The following is a 24,422-nucleotide window of genomic DNA, read 5'->3' as shown; positions in this document are numbered from 1 at the left end:
CATGAGTTATGTTACGGGTCTCATTACCATCCCCCCTAGACTGTCGGGCCAAAAGGGATTCGTAACATAAGTGGGGCCTCGTCCGGGATCTGTCATAACTAACACCCATGCCGCTCATGTAGATTGTTGTAGTGGTATAGTTCAGTGTTGAGCGTCATAGCTGAAGTAGCATTAGTGTTTGCTATTTTCTTTGGCACTTGTGAAGTAGTGTAACATGACTACTTTTGATTTGAGATCCTTTTTGGATAACCCTTCGTGGGAGGTTGTTGACAAATGTCGTAGAGTTGATTCAATGACCTTGGCTGACCATTATTCAGTATCGATTCCGCAGAGTTTAGTTAAGGCGGAGGTTAAACAGCTAGTATTAAATGTATTGTTGGAAGAGCAGGTGCTTGTGTTACCGCTGCCTGAGCCTACTACCCCTGTAGCGGATGTTGCTGCTCCTTTAAGCCCATTGGTGTCTGATAATGAGGGCGAGGCTAAAACACCAGCCACATTGTCCCGTTTTGATCCACTCTCCTCACTGTCAAATGGTGATGCCAGGAGGGATGTCCGTTTAGCACAGTTCCAACTGGAGGTGGAAGAGAGAGCCCAAATTAGGCAAGAGACTCTCCAGATGGAGATATGTAAAATAGAGGCAGAAAAAGAACGAGAACAACGGCATTTGGAGATGTGTAAAATTGAGGCAGACAGAGAACAAAGGCAGTTGGAGTTCAAAATGCGCCAGATGGAACTGGAGGCAGAGACAGCGAGGCTAGCCTCCGGTCCTACTGTGCCTGTTTGTGAGCTGTCCTCACCTACTGTGTCCTCAAACACGTTTGACATTAGTAGGCAGATTGCCTTAGTACCTTTGTTCAGAGAGTCAGAGGTTGACTCCTATTTTTGTGTATTTGAGCGTATAGCCGTAGCATTGAAATGGCCTGAAGAGGTATGGTGCCTATTACTTCAGTGTAAATTAACTGGTAAAGCCCAAGAGGTTTTGTCAGCGCTACCTCTGGAGGACAGTTTGAATTACGAAGTGGTCAAAGCTACTGTTCTTCGTGCCTATGAGCTTGTGCCTGAGGCATATCGACAGAGATTTAGGTCTCATAGAAAGTCTTCTAGTAAGACTTATGTGGAATTTGCTAGAGACAAGGGAAATCTGTTTGATAAATGGCATGCTGCTAGTAAGGTAACTGATTTCAACTCTCTCCGGGAGTTAATCTTGTTGGAAGAGTTTAAAAATTGCTTACCCGAACGCATTGTAGTTTACCTAAACGAACAGAAAGTATCCTCCCTGGCAGAAGCGTCTGTGTTGGCAGACGAGTTTGTGTTGACGCACAAGAGTGTGTTTTCGGCTCAAACTGAGAGTAGAGCCACTGAGTTTCCTACCTTTAGCCCTAGTCGGCCAGCAGTAGTATATCAAGCACGCCAGAAGAATGAGCGTCCCTGTTTCTATTGTCATAAAGTAGGACATATGATTAATGATTGCTTCCTGCTTAAACGCAAACAAGGGATGCCTCTTCGTGCCAAGCCACCAACAGGTGTTGCTCTAATTCGTACGGTTGTGAGGTCTGCAACAAAACAGGTGCCTCAGGGTAACTGTAGTTTGAAAGTCTCAATCCCCGACCGCAGTTATGAACCATTCATTTTCGGGGGGTTTGTGTCCCTAACGAATGACGAAGCGTCTCAACGACCGGTTAAAATCCTTAGAGATACTGGTGCGGCGCAGTCGTTTATATTGTCTGATGTGTTGCCCTTATCTGACGATACATACTGTGGTTCCAGTGTGTTAGTGCAGGGTATTGAAATGGGTTTTGTCCCAGTGCCATTGCACTTTGTGAAAGTGCACTCTGAGTTAATCAGTGGAATATTCAGAGTGGGGGTACGCCCTATGTTGCCAGTGAAAGGTGTGACCTTTATAATGGGTAACGATATTGACGGAGGAAAGGTAGTACCCGTATTGGAAGTATTGGATAAAAGTGACCACTCTCTCTATAATGAGCTGGCACAGAGTTATCCACATGTGTTCCCCGCTTGTGCTGTCACTCGTGCTCAGGCACGACAAGAGGGTGACGAGATAGATTTGTCGAACACTGTTCTGTTCAAAGAGGTTGGTCATGGACAGGTGCGCCCTGTTGATGCCAAGGTCTTGGCCATAACTGCATTCCCTGCACCTACCACCAGACAAGAGCTGCGCCGCTTTTTAGGGATGGTTGGCTACTACCGTAGCTTCTGTAAAAATTTATCTGCGGTAGTTGCTCCATTGACCGATTTGCTTAGTCCGGCTAGATCATTTGTGTGGTCCCCTGATTGTAAGAGAGCTTTTGAATCAGCGAAAGCACTCTTATGTAGTACACCTGTACTTGCTGCTCCAGATTTTGAACAACCGTTCAAACTTGAGGTAGATGCTAGTGCCAGAGGTGCTGGTGCTGTTCTACTGCAGCAGGACGAGAGTGGAGTGGATCATCCCGTTTGTTATTTTTCACGTAAATTTAATAAATGTCAAACAAACTATGCGACAATAGAACAAGAAGCTCTTGCTTTGTTGTTGGCTCTGCAATACTTTGAAGTATATATTGGTTCCAGTGCCCTACCCGTGATTGTATATACTGACCATAACCCCTTAGTTTTTCTCCACCGAATGTACAACCAGAACCAGCGCCTTATGCGTTGGGCGCTGATTGTACAAAATTATAATTTGGAGATCCGCCACAAAAAGGGTTCTGATAATGTGTTGGCAGATGCTTTGTCTCGTGTGTGAATATGATTTCTGTATGTTTTGCAATTTTGTTGCTTTGATGTGAGTATTCATTGAAATACTGTAGTCGCAACCCCTAGGGTTGCTCTTTTAAGGGTGGGAGTGTTACGGATACAGTTATCCTGTGTGTGTGTGTATCCTGTGTGTGTGTTTCTTTTCTCTCCTTCTCCCCTCACAGGTGAAAATCATCACTCCCCAATCAGTCAACAATCAATCATCAATCAGAAGACACACCTCCTCCTATTTCCTACCCTATCACAGTTCCTTCTCCATGGTTTAAAAACCCCATCATTTGTTTGCTCTAGAGCTCAATCTCTAGCTCAATCTCTCTGTAAATGCCATGTCTGTAGGTCTCTGTGTCACTCTCGCTTTGTGTCTTAACCTCTCTTTTGTTAAAGCACCTCCATAGCACTTTGTCATCACCTGTGAGTATTGTTTTTGGTTATGGTGTTTGTTTGTTGCTGGTGGGAAAAGGGGGAAACCAAGACAAGTCGCCCATGGGCATACACTACCCGTAGGTGAACTTTGTTAAATACACTAGTTAGAACTGGGCGGACCACCCACTGTATTTTTGGTTAGTTAGTTAGCTGTTGTTAAAGTAGGCTAGTCTAGCTTAGGGGTGTTTTTGAATACTTATTGTTTCTTTCCTTGGGTCCAGCTCAGCCCCTTTTCCTGCTCCCCCCCATTACCGTGTGTTTATAAATAAACCTAGAGTTTGACGGTAGATTTCTGTTGTCGTGGTTATTTCATTCACACTTTTACATTGTCACAATAATAATTTGCATGAGTTATGTTACGGGTCTCATTACCATCCCCCTTAGACTGTCGGGCCAAAAGGGATTCGTAACAGTTATCAACATTTATTATGAGTATTTCTGTGAGTTCATGTGGCTCTCTGCAATATCACTGCATGTTTTGGAACATATACAGAAGATAGCCCTATTTTGGTAAAAGACGAAGTCCATATTATGGCAACAACAGCTCAAATAAGCAAAGAGAAACGACAGTCCATCGATACTTTAAGACATGAAGGTCAGTCAATACAGAACATTTCAAGAACTTTGGACATTTCTTCAAGTGCAGTCGCAAAAACCATCAAGCACTATGATGAAACTGGCTCTCATGAGGACCGCCAAAGGAATAGAAGACCCAGAGTTATCTCTTTTGCAGAGGATAAGTTCAGTAGAGTTACCAGCCTCAGAAATTGTAGCCCAAATAAATGCTTCACAGAGTTCAAGTACCAGACACATCTCATCATCAACTGTTCAGAGGAGACTGCATGAATCAGGCCTTCAGTGTCGAATTGCTGCAAAGAAACCACTACTAAAGGACAGCAATAATAAGAAGAGACTTGCTTGGGCCAAGGAACATGATGGACATTAGACATTAATGTCAATGGACATTAGACCAGTGGAAATCTGTCCTTTGGTCTGGAGTCCAAATTGGAGATTTTTGGTTCCAACCACCACATCTTTGTGAGATGCAGTGTGGTTGAACGGATGATCTCCGCATGTGTATTTCCTACCGTAAAGCATGGAGGAGGAGGTGTGATGGTGTGGGGGTGCTTTTCTGGTGACACTGTCTGATTTATTTAGAATTCTAGGCACACTTAACCAGCATGGCTACCACAGCATTCTGCAGCGCTACGCCATCCCATCAGGTTTGGGCTTAGTGGGACTATAATTTGTTTTTCAACAGGACAATGACCCAACACACCTCCAGGCTGTGTAAGGGCTATTTTACTAAGAAGGCGAGTGATGGAGTGTTGCAACAGATGTCCTGGCCTCCACAATCCCCCGACCTCAACTAAATTGAGATGGTTTGGGATGAGTCAGACCACAGAGTGAAGAAAAAGCAGCCAACAAGTGCTAAGCATATGTGGGAACTCCTTCAAGACTGTTGGAAAATCATTCCAGGTGAAACTGGTTGAGAGAATGCCAAGAGTGTGTAAAGCTGTCATCAAGGCAAAGGGTGGCTATTTGAAGAATCTCAAATTTAAAATATATTTAGATTTGTTTAACACTTTTTGGGTTACTACATGATTATATGTATATGTTATTGTATCGTTTTGATATCTTCACTATTATTCTGCAATGTAGAAAATAGTCAAAATAAAGAACCATTGAATGAGTAGGTTGTTCTAAAACTTTTGACAGGTAGTGTACTGTAGCTTTAGTTAGTGTACTGTAGCTTTTTTACCCTCTCTATAAGAACATACCAGTAACAGGCATGATTAAGATTATGATTATGAAGAATTTGTGTTAGGTTATGATTGTAGCTCTGAATACATGATCAAATCTGAATAAATAAACATTTTATTTTGGAACAAATCCTTCATATGATTTGAAACGCATAGAAATTGATTCAGTGTATTGAATTGTGGGCTTGGTGTGTTCTCCTACCTACGTCATTGAGAGGATGAGAAACATAGAGATAGTATCAAATTATTTTAATCATTTATATTTTAATACTATTCTAGTATTCTTTTCACAATTCCTAATTATATGGTGAGAAAGGCCTCCCCATACTCATTCCTGGCAGAGCAGGACATTGTGTTCTTATCCTCAAACTCCCCCTCCACTAAAACTGTAGAGGTTGAACACATTGTGAAATTGTTGACTAACGTTACAGACGCACTTGTCCAACTGATCTGTCTTTGCAGTGGGGTGGGCATCCACAACAAACTGACAAGTCAAATGTCTGCTTTTCTTGGTTCAGCCCAAGTAATTCGCATACACTTCTGGAGGGTCTGTTGGGAGAATACCATACCATTAGTTTACAGCCACAAAGCATATTTTTTACGGACCACTTACAGAAGTGCAATGAGCTCCAATAACTCTGGACCTACCCCCAATTACTGTTATGTTCAGGAAATACCCCTGTTAATTAACTTGTCATGACAAGAAAAACTAGTGAGAAACATTAATGTTCCAAGTGTATCCATTACTATGAGGCGACTCTTAAATGACTACCTGGCTAAAGGAGAAGCTGAGTAATACAAGTTGTAAAGTCTTGGTCCGTATAATCTACTGTGATTGTCCATTCTCTGGAGCACCCATGTCCCTCTTTGCTGATGGCAGTGCAGTAGAGGGCTTCGGTGAGTCTGGTCAAAGTTTATTGGTCATGTACATACAGTTGAAGTCGGAAGTTTACATACACTTAGGTTGGAGTTAAAACTCACTTTTCAACCACTCCACAAATTTCTTGTTAACAAATAATAGTTTTGAAATGTCGGTTAGGACATCTACTTTGTGCATGACACAAGTCCTTTTTACAACAATTGTTTACAGACAGATTATTTCACTGTATCACAATTCCAGTGGGTCAGAAGTTTACATACACTGAGTTGACTGTGCCTTTAAACAGCTTGGAAAATTCCAGAAAATTACGTCATGGCTTTAGAAGCTATAGAAGTCTGGTTCATCATTGGGAGCAATTTCCAAATGCCTGAAGGTACCACATTCATCTGTATAAAAAATAATGTGCAAGTATAAACACCATGGGACCACGCAGCCGTCATACTGCTCAGGAAGGAGACGCGTTCTATCTCCTAGAGATGAATGCACTTTGGTATGAAAAGTGCAAATCAATCCCAGAACAACAGCAAAGGACCTTGTGAAGATGCTGGAGGAAACAGATGCTGTCCCAGATGCTTCACGGGGGTGGCAGCATGTTTTGGGGGTGCTTTGCTGCAGGAGGGACTGGTGCACTTCAAAAAATAGGTAGAACCATGAGGTAGGAAAATTATGTGGATATATTGAAGCAACATCTCAAGACACAAGTCAGGAGTTAAAGCTTGGTCGTAAATGGGTCTTCCAAATGGACAATGACACCGAGCATACTTACAAAGTTGTGGCAAAATGGCTTAAGGACAACAAAGTCAAGGTATTGCAGTGGCCATCACAAAGCCCTGACTTCAATCCCATAGAAAATTTGTGGGCAGAACTGAAAAGAGTGTGCGAGCAAGGATGCCTACAAACCTGACTCAGTTACACCATCTCTGTCAAGAGGAATGGACCAAAATTCACCCACTTATTGTGGGAAGCTTGTGGAAGGCTACCTGAAATGTTTGACCCAAGATAAACAATTTAAAGGCAATGCTATTGTCACAACTTCTGCCGAAGTCATTCCCTCTCCTTGTTCGGCGGTCGACATCACCGATCTTCTAGCCATCCCTGATCCATTTTTCATTGGTTTTGTCTTGCCTTTCTTCACACCTGGTTCCAATCCCATCAGTTACATGTGTATTTAACCCTCTGTTTCCCTTTATGTCCTTGTTGGAGATTGTTTGATTGTATGTTAGTGCTAGTATGTGTTGGTGCGTGGTGGGTTTTGTACCCATTTTATAATTTTTTCTTTATTTTGGTTTTTGGAGTTTGTGAGTTCTTATTAAATGACTCCATTTATACCAAGTTCATTCTCCTGCACCTGACTTCCCTGCCACCAACACGCACACCTTACAGCTACCAAATACTAATTGAGTGTATGTAAACTTCTGACACACTGGGAATGTGATGAAAGAAATAAAAGCTGAAATAAACCATTCTCTCTACAATTATTCTGACATTTCACATTCTTAAAATAAAGTGGTGATCCTAACTGACCTAAAACAGGGAATTTTTTACTTAGATTAAAAATCAGGAATTGTGAAAAACTGAGTATAAACGTATTTGGCTAAGGTGAATGCAAACTTCCGACTTCAACTGTAGTTTAGCAGATGTTATAGCGGGTGCAGCGAAATCCTAATAATACCTAGCTCCTAACACAAAATGTCAAACAGTACCCAAATCATCAAAAAGTACAATAAAAAATAAAGAATTGTCAGATTCCAATTAACAACAAAAATAGCACTGTCCCAGTAATCCAATTGCAATCTATACTTATATACACAGGATGACGTAACACAAGATATACTAAGAATGATTTGTACAGCAGTAGATATATTAGAGTGAACTATGTCAATAATCCAGTGTATAAATGTGCTGTGGTATAAACAGCCTGACTAAAATGCAATGTACAGTAGTAATATTAGATGAGCTATACTGAGAATACAATATTTAAATACACACAATATTTAAGTACAACACCCCATGGCAAAATGGATAGAATTGCAGGAAATTAGCTTCCGGACCAGAGTCCAGCATATAAATATATGTCATGGCTGTTGAAGTAACTGGACCAAGGTGCAGCGTGGTGAGTGTACATTTTCTCTTTTATTTGAAATGACACAGACAAAACAATAAACAATACAAATCGTGAAGCTTCAGGCTATGTGCCATCAAACAACGTTAACTTCCCACAAACACAGGTGGGAAAAAGAGTACCTAAGTATGGTTCCCAATCTGAGACAACGATAGACAGCTGCCCCTGATTGAGAACCATACCCAGACAAAACATAGAAATAGAACATCATAGAAACACAAAACATAGAATGCACACCCCAACTCACGCCCTGACCAAACCAAAATAGAGACATAAAAAGGATCTCTTAGGTCAGGGCGTGACATTATATATACATATATTAAGCTTGTGTTTGAATATATTTATTTCATTTCATTTGCGATTTTCATGAATAGGAAAAGTTACTAGGGGTATTTATGTGCGCTGCGTTATGCTAATTCGTTTGAGGCTATGATTACGATCCCAGATCTGGGATTGCTAGTTTCAAGAACAACCCAACTATTTGTCCAACCAAAATTTAGAATGACATTCCTCGGTGATTCAAATTGGTCTTATCACTCAAAGTAAAAAAATCAATTTAACACACATTATATTAGCAGAATTTACATTAATATTAACATTCAGTATAATTATCCCATAATTCTACTATTAACTTTTTAATCATGATTATAATACAGATCAGTATCTCAATGCATTCTTAATCTAAATTACTATAATTTTACATGGTGTAGACCTCTACAATCAACCTGATACCACAAAAGTCTAAAACAATTTTATTGGCACAGTTGACCAACCCCCTCTCTCAGGCACTGATTCTTCTGGCATCCTTTTCCTTCTTCTTCAGATAGCTTTACAGTTCAAAGTGGATGGCCAATGATAATGTCCCAATTTCAATGTCTCATCTTTACACCATCACCTTTACCACCCATTATGTCTTGTCCATTCGTCAACCAATATACCAGCAACATAAGAAAAGTTTAGAACAGATCTCTCTCCATGCTCACTCCACGTGGACTCCTCTCACACTTCCGAGAGAAACATAAGAGAAAGGCAGTTGATAGCTTAGATCGGATACTGTACACCGATTTCTGGCTTGGTTCCTTTCTCCCGGTAGAAGTGGTCCGGAAGGGCCTTATTCAACACCTTTGTCACTCTTCTTCAGCCAGTTAGAGGGGGTTTTGAGGTATACACACTATTCGGTCCAATTATCTCTTCCATAAATTAAGATACCGTCTGATGTCACTTTTCATGATCACCTCGAAAGAACAGATCAGAACAACAGTTTAGTTCAGTTCATTAACTACATTATAAATTATAAATTTTACCAATTATTCTTAATACACATATCTAAACATGTTTCAAAGAGAATATCCACACATTCTATTGAAACTATTCTTTCAAATTGGCTTACACTCCCCATCACACTGTCAACTCCATCGTAGAGACAAGGATCAAGAAGTTAGACCTATATCTCCTCGGGAAAAGAACAAAACAAACACAACAATACAATACACTCAACAATACAATACATTCCTTCACATAGCTTGCCGCCATTGGAGTCTGGAACAGTGGAAACACATTGTCTGGATTGATGAATTACGCTTCACCATCTGGCAGTCCGACGGATGAATCTGGGTTTAGTAGATGCCAGGAGTACGCTACCTGCCCCATTTCATAGTGCCAACTATAAAGTTTGATGGAGGAGGAATTCTGGTCTGGGGCTGTTTTTCATGGTTCATGCTCGGCTCCTTAGTTCCAGTGAAGGGAAATCTTAATGCTACAGTGTACAATGACATTCTAGACGTTTCTGTGCTTCCAACTTTGTGGCAACAGTTTTGGGAAGGCCCTTGCCTGTTCAGCGTGACAATGCCCCCATGCACAAAGCGAGGTCCATAGAAAAATGGTTTGTTGAGATGGGTGTGGAAGACCTTGACTGGCCTGCACAGAGCCCTGACCTCAACCCCATCGAACACCTTTGGGAGGAATTGGAACACTGACTGAGCCAGGCCTAATCACCCAACATGGGTGCTGACTTTACTAATGCTCTTGTGGCTGAATGGAAGCAAGTCCCCGCAGCAATGTTCCAACATCTAGTGGAAAGCCTTCCCAGAAGAGTCGAGGCTGTTATAGCAGCGAAAGTGGGGACCAACTCCATATTAATGCCAATGATTTTGGAATGAGATATTCAACTCGCAGGTGTCCACATACTTTTGGTCATGTAGTGTATGTTTGTTAACTATACATGTGACATAACTCCACAATCCTATTCATAAATAATGTTATTTTTGATCAATTAGTATATTGGAATTTAACCATTTTATTTGTTGTAATATTTGTTCTGTCTTTTCTGGAGGATGAAACTGGAATTGCAACCAGCTCTGTATGGCTTGTTTTAGAAAGAGCAATATTTTGAATAAAGGTTCCATTTTCAAGTAAGTGAAAGTGAAAGGTTGTAATCTGGATAAAGGGAAAATTGCATTTTTTTAAAAAACAAATCCAAATAAAACAATTTAATAATTTTAGTGCCCCGAACTCATATTCATTATATGACTAAGCACGTTTTATTTTGTCTGGCTCTTTTTCTTGTTCTCCTGGTTTTACCCTTGCCTGTCCTGACTCTGAACCTGCCTGCCGTCCTGGGCCTTTGCGCCTACTCTGGATTACCGACCTCTGCCTGACCTGACCCTGGGCCTGCCTGCCGTCCTGTGCCTTGGCCCCACAACTCTGGATTATCAACCCCTGCCTGCCTTGAGCTGTCGTTTGCCTGCCCCTGTTGTTACAATAAACATTATTTATTCTGCACTTGGGTCTTACCTGAAACCTGATAAATTCATATACTTTTCATATTTTTTAATTTACAGAATTCATCTTGTTCATCAATTAGGCATTGCAAATACATTAACACTGTACACATCCAGTGACATATTTAATTTAAGTATAGTTCTGCCATGTTAAAAATGGGATTCAAAAGCCTTTTTTATGTTGTACAGAATGATGTTAAAAACTTGTGAAAGCTAACAATGCCAATGATTTGAAACAATGTGCAAACACTTGCTTATACTGGCAGATGCCTCACCAAACATCCATAACTCACTGACTCACAGGGCCTTGAGGAGAGAAGAGGATGGGTGTGGGTGTGTTTAGGGGTTATGGGATGGATGTAAACTCAGCAAAAAAAGATCTTCACAGATCTTCATTGTAAAGAGTTTAAACACTGTTTCCCATGCTTGTTCAATGAACCATAAACAAAACCTGTAGAACGGTCGGTAAGCAACTAAGTTCACAGAAAACTTAGGACACTAAAGAGGCCTTTCTACTGACTCTGAAAAAAACAAAAGAAAAATGCCCAGGGTCCCTGCTCATCTGCGTGAATGTGCTTTAGTTTCACGAGAATTTTGCTATCTCAATGGTTGAACTCAACTATCACTCAAGCTTTGACCAATTCCCAGAGGTTGTACGGCTCTGGTTAATGAAGAATTAGACAAAGTCTCAGTCTGCAATAGATAAATACTTTATTCAGAGAGTGATCTTCCCCTCAAATGTAGAGCCAGTCTTTTAATACACATACAAACACAATTTCTTATCATAGGCTACTCCCTGCTTAGACAGGCAGTACTTGTTTTCCCACTACCCTCATCCATAGTTATCTCGTCTCACAGTTGCTCCCTGCTTGCATAGCTACAAAATAATACAATGCCCTAGTTATAATTCTAACCAAGCTACACACATCATCAGATTATATTCTTATGATTCTAACACATTTCACACAGTTATACAGTTCCAGGGTGGAACACTTTTGTCATTATCTTAAACATACAAATTCTTCTATCACTTAGGCATGCTCCAAGGAGGCCTGAGGACTGCAGATGTGGCCAGGGCAATAAATTGTAATGTCCCTACTGTGAGATGCCTTAGACAGCGCTACAGGGAGACAGGACGGACAGCTGATCATCCTCGCAGTGGCAGAACACGTGTTACAACACCTGCACAGGATCGGTACACCCGAACATCACACCTGCGGGACAGGTACAGGATGGCAACAACAACTTTTTTTGCTGAGTTGCTGAGTCCATCAGTGCTCAGACTGTAGGCTGAGAGAGGCTGGACTGGGTGCTTGTAGGCATGTTGTAAGGCAGGTCCTCACCAGACATCACTGGCAACAAAGTCACCTATGAGCATAAACCCACCGTCGCTGGACCAGATAGGACTGGCAAAATGTCTGGGAACTTGCAGGTGCCTTGGTGGAAGAGTGGGGAAACATCTCACAGCAAAAATGGGCAAATCTGGTGCAGTCCATGAGGAAGAGATGCACTGCAGTACTTAATGCAGCTGGTGGCCACACCAGATACTGACTGTTACTTTTGATTTTGACCCCCCTTTGTTAAAAGGGACACATTATTCCATTTCTGTTAGTCACACGTCTGTGGAACTTGTTCAGTTTATGTCTCAGTTGTTGAATCGTGTTATGTTGATACAGATATTTACACATGTTAAGTTTGCTGAAAATAAACTCAGTTGACAGTGAGAGGATGTTTCTTTTGTTGCTGAATTTGGTGTGGGTTGTTGTGGGTCTGTTTTTTTTTTGAGAGAGCTGTCCCTAAAATGAAATGGCTGTAGTGCATTCCACAGGTGGCTGCAGCATTACACTAGTGGGGGTGGAGGGTTTGAGTTAATCCAACACAATGTGACGCCCCAATTTAGCATCTATTGAAAGGGTGGGATGGAGTTTTTGTCCCACAGCATGACATCAGAATCTGATCTGGTTATTCTGACCAATTACCAGTCTTTTATTTGCAAATATCAAGAACAAAGAAAAGCATTTGATTCTTTTCAAAAAAAGAACAGGTTCAGTATGCTTAGTGTGACCGGTTGGACACACACATCCACGTGCACTCTTTCTGTCTCACCCGGGGTCTTAGTAATTGACTAGGAACAAGAAGCACCAGGTGGGAGAGAGAAAGGGCACGCTAATGTGTCCAACCGGTCACACTAAGCATACTGAACCTTATTTTTTTTTATATAAATACTTTTGTTTGTTCCTGTTATTGCCTTTTATGTGTTATAAAAAAGTGCAGATTGCAACACTTGATTGGTAAAATAACTGTTGTAAGACAGAATTAAATATTTGACATTTATCATACAGTATCATAGTACAGAATCAACTCCATCACCAGTTGATTTCAAAGGTCATAGCAACACAACAAATGATAGTCTAATTATGGAAGCGTTATTTCCTTGAATGCAAAATATCTTGCAGAACAGGAATGTTTGGAGGACGAATATGTGTGTGTGTGTGTGTGTGTGTGTGTGTGTGTGTGTGTGTGTGTGTGTGTGTGTGTGTGTGTGTGTGTGTGTGTGTGTGTGTGTGTGTGTGTGTGTGTGTGTGTGTGTGTGTGTGTGTGTGTGTGAGTTTTAAAAAACCTGCCACTGTAGATGGACAATAAAGACTACTTTATGTTTGGCCCAACATCAGTGAGAATGATGAGTTAGTAAGACATATTGCAGAAGCACTGGAGAATGAGAATTTGACCTCAGCTGCAGGCAAGATTCAAAAGTATTTAGAGGAGTTGAGTCATGTGAGGCTGGATATTGCAGTCACAGGGGAGTCTGGCTCTGGTAAATCCACCTTTATCAATGTGGTCAGAGGCCTGAGGGATGAATAAGGGTCTGCTGACACTGGTGCAACTCAGACCACTCTGAAAGCAACACCTTACCCACAGTATACAAAGGTCAAAATGTGGGATCTCCCTGGTGTAGGCACTCAAAATTCCAAATCCAGTGGATTACCTTTAACAAGTTGGATTTGAGCGCTATGATTTTTGTATCATAATTTCATCAGAGTGTTTCAGAGTCAATGATGTTACACTGGCAAAGGAGATCCAGACAATGAAGAAGTTCTACTTTGTTCGCGCTAAGATCGATGACACCATAGATGCAGAAATTTCAACCAGGATGAGAGTCTTGAGTATGCACTGCAAATTTACATTACTCCCAAATAAACACAATTTCACCACAACTATCTGGTGTATGTGACAATAAAACATATATTTTTTAAATGTACAAGGAAAATGGTAATTTCATATTGGAAATAGAAAGGATTTTATACTCTTTCAGAATGTTCTTATAGTATTCTAATGTTACTACATCAGAAGGGAGAAGGGTTACTACATCTGTTTAATGTTAATGATTACATCATATTTTTATAAATTATTTTCAAGTTGCAGAAGTGTCTTGTCCTGAATCTCAGCTCCATCTTTACATAATACTTTAGACAATCACATATTTTGAAATTAAAATGAAGCACCACTGTATGCTTCAACTAAATATTACTTTCACCATTTGCATCATGTTAGTCAGAATGTATCTTTCAAAGTCATTTCATTTCTGTACCATCTGCATCTTCTGACACTTAACAAGGTTATTTACTGTCACATTGACACCTGAATCTGATCAGCTGTCCCCTTTCTCCCTCTGTTACAAAGCCAGAGCCACCAAAGTTGAACTGTTGAACTATCTGTAGTTCCATATGTTCCCAATGAGATGGACCTCTCCTCAACATCAAGCACCTCATATCACCACTGACTGAACCTGTGAGCCCAATAGTACTGGCACTGTCCATCTCCAGACCCACCTCTCTCTCTGTCTCTTCTGGTCCTGATGTAGGACAGGGACATCCATTTCCTCCAGTATATTCATAACAGGTTGACAGTGCTGCTAGGCAGGTAGACGACTGTATTCAGACAGGGCTGAGGACTTCTTCACCCCGGCTCTTTTCACAATTCCTGGTTCTTAAAAGCGTAAGTAGCTGCATGTGGTTAGACACACTTCCGGCAACAGAAATGCCAATGGCGGAATCGAGAAACAGACGGCATCCCTAGGCGCATCCTCAGAGTGAAGGGTTAAAATTGATTTGGGGGTCTTCTAAAGACCTGTCGTGGAAATGTCCTTAATTACCAAATGATGAGAGAGGAAATCACACACCAGTCAGAGTTATGTTTAATCTTCACCTTTAATAATAATTAAGCTTTTGCAATAGCATTTTGACTTTCAACAGTTCAGTATCTCTAATGAAAAGTTGAGAGTGGTCAACATAATGGCAACTGGGATCCTTTATAGCAAAGATCCACTCCCCGCTAGACGACATGACAAACCACAGGTCTTAGGAACTTACACAAAGAAAGACTTTACTTCAGAGAGGAATATCCCCTAGCCAGACAGAATTGGCTATAAATTATCGTTCAGTTTGGTCTACTAAACAAATCTCTTATCTCGTCCTTGGTACAAAATGGTACCAAGACATTACCCCCACCCAATTCTGGACAAGCTCACGGAGAGAAAAGTGAGCCTCTAGGTCAAGATAGGGGCAACGAGAGAGGGAACATAGAATGGTTCCAGACACTGCCATCCTCCTCTCCCCGATGGGAAAAGTAGGGAGTGACTGGCACACAGACACAGTGGAGCCAAGAGATAATTGGTTCTCCATCAATCATCCCTTCACATGGTTTAAAAGTTATGTTTACACATGATGACACCTTGACCTCTCCCCTCTCTGCGGCCCAAACAACTTAGTCCTGACAGAGAACAAATAACTGCAAATGGCCACCACTATAGTACAACAAAATACATTCTCATGAGAAATAACTCATAAGCATATCATGAAAATAAAACATCTTATCTATGTTACCCAACTAATTCTGATTAATCCCCAACAGACCCTACCATTGAATATGTTGTTATTCATTTGCTTCCGTGCCATTGTACTTATGCTCACTGTATAGCTGAATATTGAGGCTTCTTTGTGTCTAGCTCTCTGCCTAAACCCGCAGCCCCACATTTGTGAGAAAAGGTGAGAAAAGGGACTGAGGGTGATAGTGAGACACAGAGAGACAGCGTCTGTTTTTCTCTGAAACAAGGGCAGACACATGCAGGTTTTGACATAGAAGATCACACCACAGGCTGTGATCTTGGGTATATAAGATCCTGTCTTTCTTTTGTTCGGGGCAGAACTCAGGAGAGACATCAGTTGTATGTCTGATGTTTGATCTTTGACTTCTGTCTACAGCTGTATTTTGATGAAAATGTGTATGATTTCTAAGTACACATTTTGAGTGTTCCTTATTTGTTAAGTAAATAATGGGAGCCCAGAAACGGAGCCCTGAAAAGTGGAACCAACATTTGGGGAGCTAGCCAGGAAGGAGTGAGTGCAACGATACTGAACGGAACCTGAACCCCCTTCTCTGATCTCCAAATTGGTAAGGTAAGCAAGGTAAGCAGACACCTGTTATATCGAAGTCTGTAATTTAAAAGAAGTGGATGTTCAGTGTTTTGCTGGTATGTAAAGGCACCGCCTCCGTCTTGTAATTATAAAAACAAAGTAACCTAAAATGCGCATGTATAAGTCAATGAATGTGTGGTAATTGTTGTATATCAATGTGTGTTATATATGTATTTAGAACAGTAGCACGCCTTCTAGCGTGTTGGGGGTTGTCGTGTCTTTACTAACTGAAGACTGATAGTTTTTATCAAAGATTCTCTGTAATTAGTTACTGCGCGATCAACTGATTAATCATGTGACTAATTAACTAGGAAGTCGGGGTACCAAGGAAAAATATTCAGATTACAAAGTTATAATTTCCTAAAATAACTTTTCAGATATTTTATCTGATCAATTAGTCTTCAAATTAATGAATTATTTACTGTACCTCACGTTAGTCTCATTCCAAACGTCGTAAATTGTTGGTTATCTGCACAAACCCAGTCTTCACTATGAGTCATCCATAGATCAATTGTCTTAAATCATTCATTTATTACTAACTAAGTAATTCACAGAAATGCATAAACAAACAAGGTAAATGTGGTTACATGAAATGATAGGAGAATGTGCCCTAGTGGGCTAAACCGGCATGGCGGCTTGTTGGGCAAAAGGGGAAGTGGGGGCCGACTAAGAAGTCACTACAGAGTGATAATTATAACAATTGAAATGCTAATCCTTCACACATGAACACTCACTCATTCGGGAACAATTGCAATCAAACAATATATTTACGCTCAGTGTGTCATCTTGATTGCTGGTGAAAAGTTTGTGTCTTTTGTAGAATTGTCCGTCTCTCTCCCTCTCTCTCTCTGTCTTGGTTAGAGGGGATAGTTCAAAGTGACATTCGTTGTAGAATGGATGTTTCGGTGGTTGTCGTTCTTCGCGTTCAATGATACCTAATTCCTAGCTGCAGACTAGTAGTTAGTATCAAAGACTTGTTCTTATTCTGTCGGTATCAATAGTCTAAGAGTTAAACCACGTGGTATGGTTAAAAGATTCAGCAATGGTCTACAACCTTTGTCCTCCTAATGGAGAAAAACATGGTCTGCAACCTTTAGCCATCTCGTAATTGAGGTAAGCTTGGTCTGCTGATCGAAAACCCGAGTGGGAGTTTGATTCGGAAGGGCCGGAGAGGACTGTCCCAGGATGTCTGACCCTAACTGGGCTCAGGGGCGGCCCTCTGATTTAGTTCAAATCAAAAGGGAATTGTATTTTTGTTCATTAAACAGTCCAAAATCATATTACACAATTATACAAACAGTATCATACTCACTCATTCATCTTATACAACAATTAGATGTAAACGTCATATCTGAGGCTATTACATAAACAGCGTTATGGTAATGTGGCCATACCGTCTCCCATGAGCTTTCCCAAGTTGTGACAAACGGACTGATCTTTTATACTTTCTCCGGCATATGAAATTTGTTCGTACCTCAAGTTCTGTGAGGTGGAAGGATTTCCTTTGTCCTCTATGAAAGTTTACTCTCTCTCTACTATGTGTCCATGAGGAGATCCTCTCAGGAATTTACGACGTCTCTCTGACCACAGCAACCTAGTTGAAGGAGGAAAGGGGGAGCCAGGGAGAGGGGGATAGGCTTGCTATACCCAAAGAGGCCAACGTCATGACAGGGTGCTGGGGTAACTTCCGGAAGGGTACTCAAGAGTAGATAGGAACAGAAGCTGTATCTAGCTTGAACAGTTCTGAAACAGGCGATAAGTTGTTTAGTTAGGGACAGAAGCTGTATCTACGTGAACAGTTCTGAAACAGGCGATAACCTATGGGGCACCTGGAAGATAGATTGTTTAGTTAGGGATGAGAAGATGTATCTAGCGTGAACAGTTCTGAAACAGGCGATACCTGGAAGATAGAAATGATATGTTGTCTATCCTTATGTGTTTGGTGTGAGTGAAATGTGCAGTGCGTGGGGAGATAAACAAATCGAGAATTGGTTATTTGGTCTGAGGACTGAGAGCCGTTATAAGTGGATTCTTGATAAAGAGGAGGATGAGGAATAGTATATAGATAAAGGCATTAAATTGGAACAGTATAAGACAGGGATTTTTGGAAGTGAAGACGGCAGGATGGTGTTCTGTCATTGTATAAGAAAAGGTGGTTTTGATTAAGATAATACCTACAAAACATATAATAGCCAAATATTAGTTATTTTATTTTATAGAGGTAATTCAACGACAATTACCTGAAAACTGGTTTATTTTTATTTTTGTAGAGGTAATTCTGTGAAAATTACCCAGTAATGAGTTGAGTTGTTTATCAAATCAAATCAAATCAAATCAAATGGTGGTGTAGGTGTCCTGGAGGGCAGGTAGTTTGCCCCCGGTGATGCGTTGTGCAGACCTCACTACCCTCTGGAGAGCCTTACGGTTGTGGGTGGAGCAGTTGCCGTACCAGGCGATGATACAGCCCGACAGGATGCTCTCGATTGTGCATCTGTAGAAGTTTGTGAGTGCTTTTGGTGACAAGCCGAATTTCTTCAGCCTCCTGAGGTTGAAGAGGCGCTGCTGCGCCTTCTTCACGATGCTGTCTGTGTGGGTGGACCAATTCAGTTTGTCTGTGATGTGTACGCCGAGGAACTTAAAACTTACTACCCTCTCCACTACTGTCCCATCAATGTGGATAGGGGGGTGTTCCCTCTGCTGTTTCCTGAAGTCCACAATCATCTCCTTAGTTTTGTTGACGTTGAGTGTGAGGTTATTTTCCTGACACCACACTCCGAGGGCCCTCACCTCCTCCCTGTAGGCCGTCTCGTCGTTGTTGGTAATCAAGCCTACCACTGTTGTGTCGTATGAATAGTGTGTTGTAAGTTTTATTTTATTTGTTTACTCTACACCTTTAACTTGTTAGGGATAGGGGGCAGTATTCGGAATTTGAATGACTGAGGTTTCCAAAGTAAACTGCCCTCTACTCAGGCCCAGAAGCTAGGATATATATGCATGGTAGTATTGGATGGAAAACACTCTAAAGTTTCTAAAACTGTAAAAAAAAATGTCTGTGAGTATAACAGAACTGATTTGGCAGGTGAAAACCTGAGGACCATTTTTTTTCTTCTGTTGACCTGCCAGCCAATTCCATGCTATTGTAACCAAAGACTTCCACCTCCCAAATTGCAGTTCCTATGGCTTCCACTAGATGTCAACAGTCTTTATACATGGTTTCAGGCTTGTATTCTGAAAAACCAACAAGAAATAGTTGTTTATCCTCAGGAAGTCCTATGGCAAAACTAGTCTCATTGCGTTCTTTTCCTTTCCTATTGAAAATAGTTTGCTCCGTATGAAATATTATCATTTATTTATATATTAGAGTACCTAACAATGAATTAGAAACGTTGTTTGATTTGTTTGGACGTTACTGGTAACTTTTGGAACTCCTATGTCTGCATTCTGAACGGGTGGATTACTGAACTCAATGACGCCTGCTAAACGGACTATTTGGGATATAAAGAAGGAATTTATTGAACAAAATGACCATTCATTGCATTCCTGGGACTCTTGTGATTGCGATCAGAGGAAGATCTTCAAAGGTAAGTCACTTATTTTATTGCTATTTAGTATTTTGTGAAGGCTATGCTTGTTTGGATAATATGCTGTTGTGGGGCGCTGACCTCAGATAATCGAATGCTGTGCTTTCGCCGTAAAGCCTTTCTGAAATCTGACGATGCGGTTAGATTGCCAAAATTCTAAGCTAAAGAATCGTGTATGACACTTGTATTATCATGAAGGTTTAATATTACGTTACCTGTATTTTGAATTTGGCGCTCTGCAATTTCACCGGATGTTGTCGAGGTGGGTCGCTAGCAGGACCACTGCGCCAGAAAGGTTATTAAGATATAATATTAGGAATTGAAGTTTATTATGTGGTTGTCTCTGTGAGGCCCGTGTGTGAAATATATTTGAGTTTAGTAGAACCATTTACTATAGCCTGGATTAAGTGGGAGTAGAATTGGGATTACAGTATCAGCATAGCTGATGAGGCGGCTAAATTGGCTGCTTCCCGTTGTCATACACATGCATTTTATTTTTAGTCGTTTGAGTCATTTTAAACTACTGATCTTGAGAAACAGCAGCAGGCTGATATTCTCAATCACCAAGTGAGGAGGGAGAGAGGGGGTGCTCTCTGTCCTAGGTCGGGTTTATGGCTACATCTTTTGTCTGGCATGCCCTGTTTACCATCAACCATGATCTGTACTATTTGCCGATTGGCTCATGGAGTGAGCCATTCGTCGAAGGGGGATATGGAAGAGAAAATTTAGGAGGAAAAGATTTCGTCCCAATGGTTTTACGAAAATTTGAATCAGGAAGGAGAAAGTGCAGACTGGCCGCGGAAAATAATTTCTTAATAATACTTTTCAGGAACTTATGAAGAAGTACAATGTCGTACAATCTGCTACAGGTTCGGATTTGAAAGCTTCAGTTGTTGAACGCTTTAACAGAACTTTGAAGGAGAGGATGTGGAAATACTTTACGGCTCACAACAGCCATAGATATGTAGATATAGTTAAAGATTTAGTAAAGGGTTACAACTACAGCTACCATAAGAGTATACGGATGAAGCCCTCCGAGGTCTCTTCTGAAAACTCTTCTCAAGTCTTTAAAAATCTGTATGGTTTGTTCCCCCTTCGCCTTAAGAACTAAAATGATTTTAAATTCATAGGGGGACTTGGTACGTATATTCAAGTTGAGGGGTGTTTTTCGTAAAAAATATGAGCAAGGTTACAGCGATGAGTTGTTCAGTTACTGAATGTCTACCACGTATACCCGTCTACAAGTTAAAAGATTATGACGGGCAGCATATAGAGGGTTCCTTTTACGAGAAGGAAGGTACAGTTGGCTAAAGACAAAGTCTTTCACGTGGAGGAGATTCTGGATCAAAAGAGAGAAAGGGGTCAAAAATGGGTGCTGGTCCGCTGGAAAAACTGGCCCCAAAAGTTCAACAGTTGGGTATTAGAGCACGATGTGGTGGAGGCAGCGAGGGTTAACTTAAACCCTCATGCATGATAAAAACATCATCGATTTCGAGTGTACACAGGAGTGCATCCTGGATTCTACCTGATTCTCCCCAGTAAAGCGTCTGCACATATATTTATGAATAACCAAAGTTCGAATTATACAACCAATTTTCCAAAGCCTATAGAGTTATCAGAGGCCTGGGAAGTAGGTCTCAGTGAGATTACATACCCACATAGTTGGTATAATATCAAGGATGAGGACCGTGATTTTTATTGCAAAAGGATATCGGAAACCCCAAAACTTATAAAGCTTAAAAAAGGGTTTTATAGAACTGTAGAGAGGATTATCTCAGAGTTGAACGGACTCCTAACCCTGAACAATATGGAAATACTCTTGAACTACAACCCTATTCATAAACATGTACAAATTTTTACATTTACATTTAAGTCATTTAGCAGACGCTCTTATCCAGAGCGACTTACAAATTGGTGCTTTCACCTTATGACATCCAGTGGAACAGCCACTTTACAATAGTGCATCTAGGTCTTTTAAGGGGGTGAGGGGGGGGGTGAGAAGGATTACTTTATCCTATCCTAGGTATTCCTTAAAGAGGTGGGGTTTCAGGTGTCTCCGGAAGGTGGTGATTGACTCCGCTGTCCTGGCGTTGTGAGGGAGTTTGTTCCACCATTGGGGGGCCAGAGCAGCGAACAGTTTTGACTGGGCTGAGCGGGAACTGTACTTCCTCAGTGGTAGGGAGGCGAGCAGGCCAGAGGTGGATGAACGCAGTGCCCTTGTTTGGGTGTAGGGCCTGATCAGAGCCTGGAGGTACTGAGGTGCCGTTCCCCTCACAGCTCCGTAGGCAAGCACCATGGTCTTGTAGCGGATGCGAGCTTCAACTGGAAGCCAGTGGAGAGAGCGGAGGAGCGGGGTGACGTGAGAGAACTTGGGAAGGTTGAACACCAGACGGGCTGCGGCGTTCTGGATGAGTTGTAAGGGGTTTAATGGCACAGGCAGGGAGCCCAGCCAACAGCGAGTTGCAGTAATCCAGACGGGAGATGACAAGTGCCTGGATTAGGACCTGCGCCGCTTCCTGTGTGAGGCAGGGTCGTACTCTGCGGATGTTGTAGAGCATGAACCTACAGGAACGGGCCACCGCCTTGATGTTATTTGAGAACGACAGGGTGTTGTCCAGGATCACGCCAAGGTTCTTAGCGCTCTGGGACGAGGACACAATGGAGTTGTCAACCGTGATGGCGAGATCATGGAACGGGCAGTCCTTCCCGGGAGGAAGAGCAGCTCCGTCTTGCCGAGGTTCAGCTTGAGGTGATGATCCGTCATCCACACTGATATGTCTGCCAGACATGCAGAGATGCGATTCGCCACCTGGTCGTCAGAAGGGGAAAGGAGAAGATTAATTGTGTGTCGTCTGCATAGCAATGATAGGAGAGACCATGTGAGGTTATGACAGAGCCAAGTGACTTGGTGTATAGCGAGAATAGGAGAGGGCCTAGAACAGAGCCCTGGGGACACCAGTGGTGAGAGCACGTGGTGAGGAGACGGATTCTCGCCACGCCACCTGGTAGGAGCGACCTGTCAGGTAGGACGCAATCCAAGCGTGGGCCGCGCCGGAGATGCCCAACTCGGAGAGGGTGGAGAGGAGGATCTGATGGTTCACAGTATCGAAGGCAGCCGATAGGTCTAGAAGGATGAGCAGAGGAGAGAGTTAGCTTTAGCAGTGCGGAGCGCCTCCGTGATACAGAGAAGAGCAGTCTCAGTTGAATGACTAGTCTTGAAACCTGACTGATTTGGATCAAGAAGGTCATTCTGAGAGAGATAGCGGGAGAGCTGGCCAAGGACGGCACGTTCAAGAGTTTTGGAGAGAAAAGAAAGAAGGGATACTGGTCTGTAGTTGTTGACATCGGAGGGATCGAGTGTAGGTTTTTTCAGAAGGGGTGCAACTCTCGCTCTCTTGAAGACGGGAGGGACGTAGCCAGCGGTCAGGGATGAGTACAAATCTCAGGGGATGCTGATGGGGTATAAAGCCTACATGTTGGGGAGGAGTTCCAATAAATGGACGCATGTGAGAGATAAATTATTCCCATTCCCTGCGGATATAGATACAGGGTTTTACAACATATTTGTGTATACTGACATCATATCCTATCAAAGGGTAGGAGACAGTTATGTGCCCCTCTTGAGAACAGTTTAAATAGAGGGAAAGGATGTAGTCACTGTTAACTATGACAAGCCACACTATGTACCTGTAAGCAAGAAATATATTGAAAACATTCTGGTTGAGATTAAAAAGGATCAGAACGAAAATATTGAACTTACTTGTGGTAAAACGATTGTAAAACTCCACTTTAGACCCACCAAAACCTCTCTACATATCTAATATATTATTAGTATTATATATTTTTTCTAAACATAATACAAATGAATTAAAATGCTTATGGTACACAACCACCATCTCGATCCTAACCGCTATGTCTCATACTATGTTGCTCAAGTGGGTAATGGATTACCCGGCCATCACGGATCCCCGACCATGTACAGTTTGGGGATAGGAGGCATATTTCGTAACCTCTTTAGGATGGTTTTACCGTCTATGAAGAGAGGTCACAGCATAGCCAAACCACATTTTAAATCAGCGGCTAAAAATATAGTAAGTGAGGTTGTAGCCAATGCTATGACCAGAAGGGCGTCACCAGATGTCGAGCGTCAAAAAGGCTCGGGGCTTATGCTGTTGCCTCGATGACCAAAAAAGAGACCTCTGAGTATAAGACGCAGGCCAGCCCCTAAAAAGCGGAGGTTAACCGTTAAAAGAAACTCAGTAAGTCAAAGACGAGGTAAAGTGAGGAGGTATGGACCAAAAACGGAAAAAATAATACTCAGAAGTATTTTCTAAAAGAACAAGCACTTTTACACCGCATGTCCTCTGAAGCTATAAAGACAGAGCTCGATCTTTTCACGGCCCCCTTAACCCAATTTTCAATAGATAGGTCCTGTTATGTGGCCCCACTCTCTGCCATTACAGACAACGTTCCTATAGCGTTTTTCATACCAGGCCATGGTGACAACGACCTGGACCTCAACAACACCTTATTGCATTTACGTTTCAAAGTGACCAAACGAGATGGTACAAATAGTGCAAACGAGGCCAAAGTGACATTTGATGATCACATCAAATGTTTCAAGAATGTCACAAATTTAAGTTGT

The sequence above is a fragment of the Oncorhynchus nerka genome, linkage group LG3 (genome assembly GCF_034236695.1).
Source record: "Oncorhynchus nerka isolate Pitt River linkage group LG3, Oner_Uvic_2.0, whole genome shotgun sequence".
NCBI lineage: Eukaryota > Metazoa > Chordata > Actinopteri > Salmoniformes > Salmonidae > Oncorhynchus > Oncorhynchus nerka.
The sequence above is the reverse complement of the archived record's forward strand: the minus strand, read 5'-3'. Positions refer to the sequence as shown.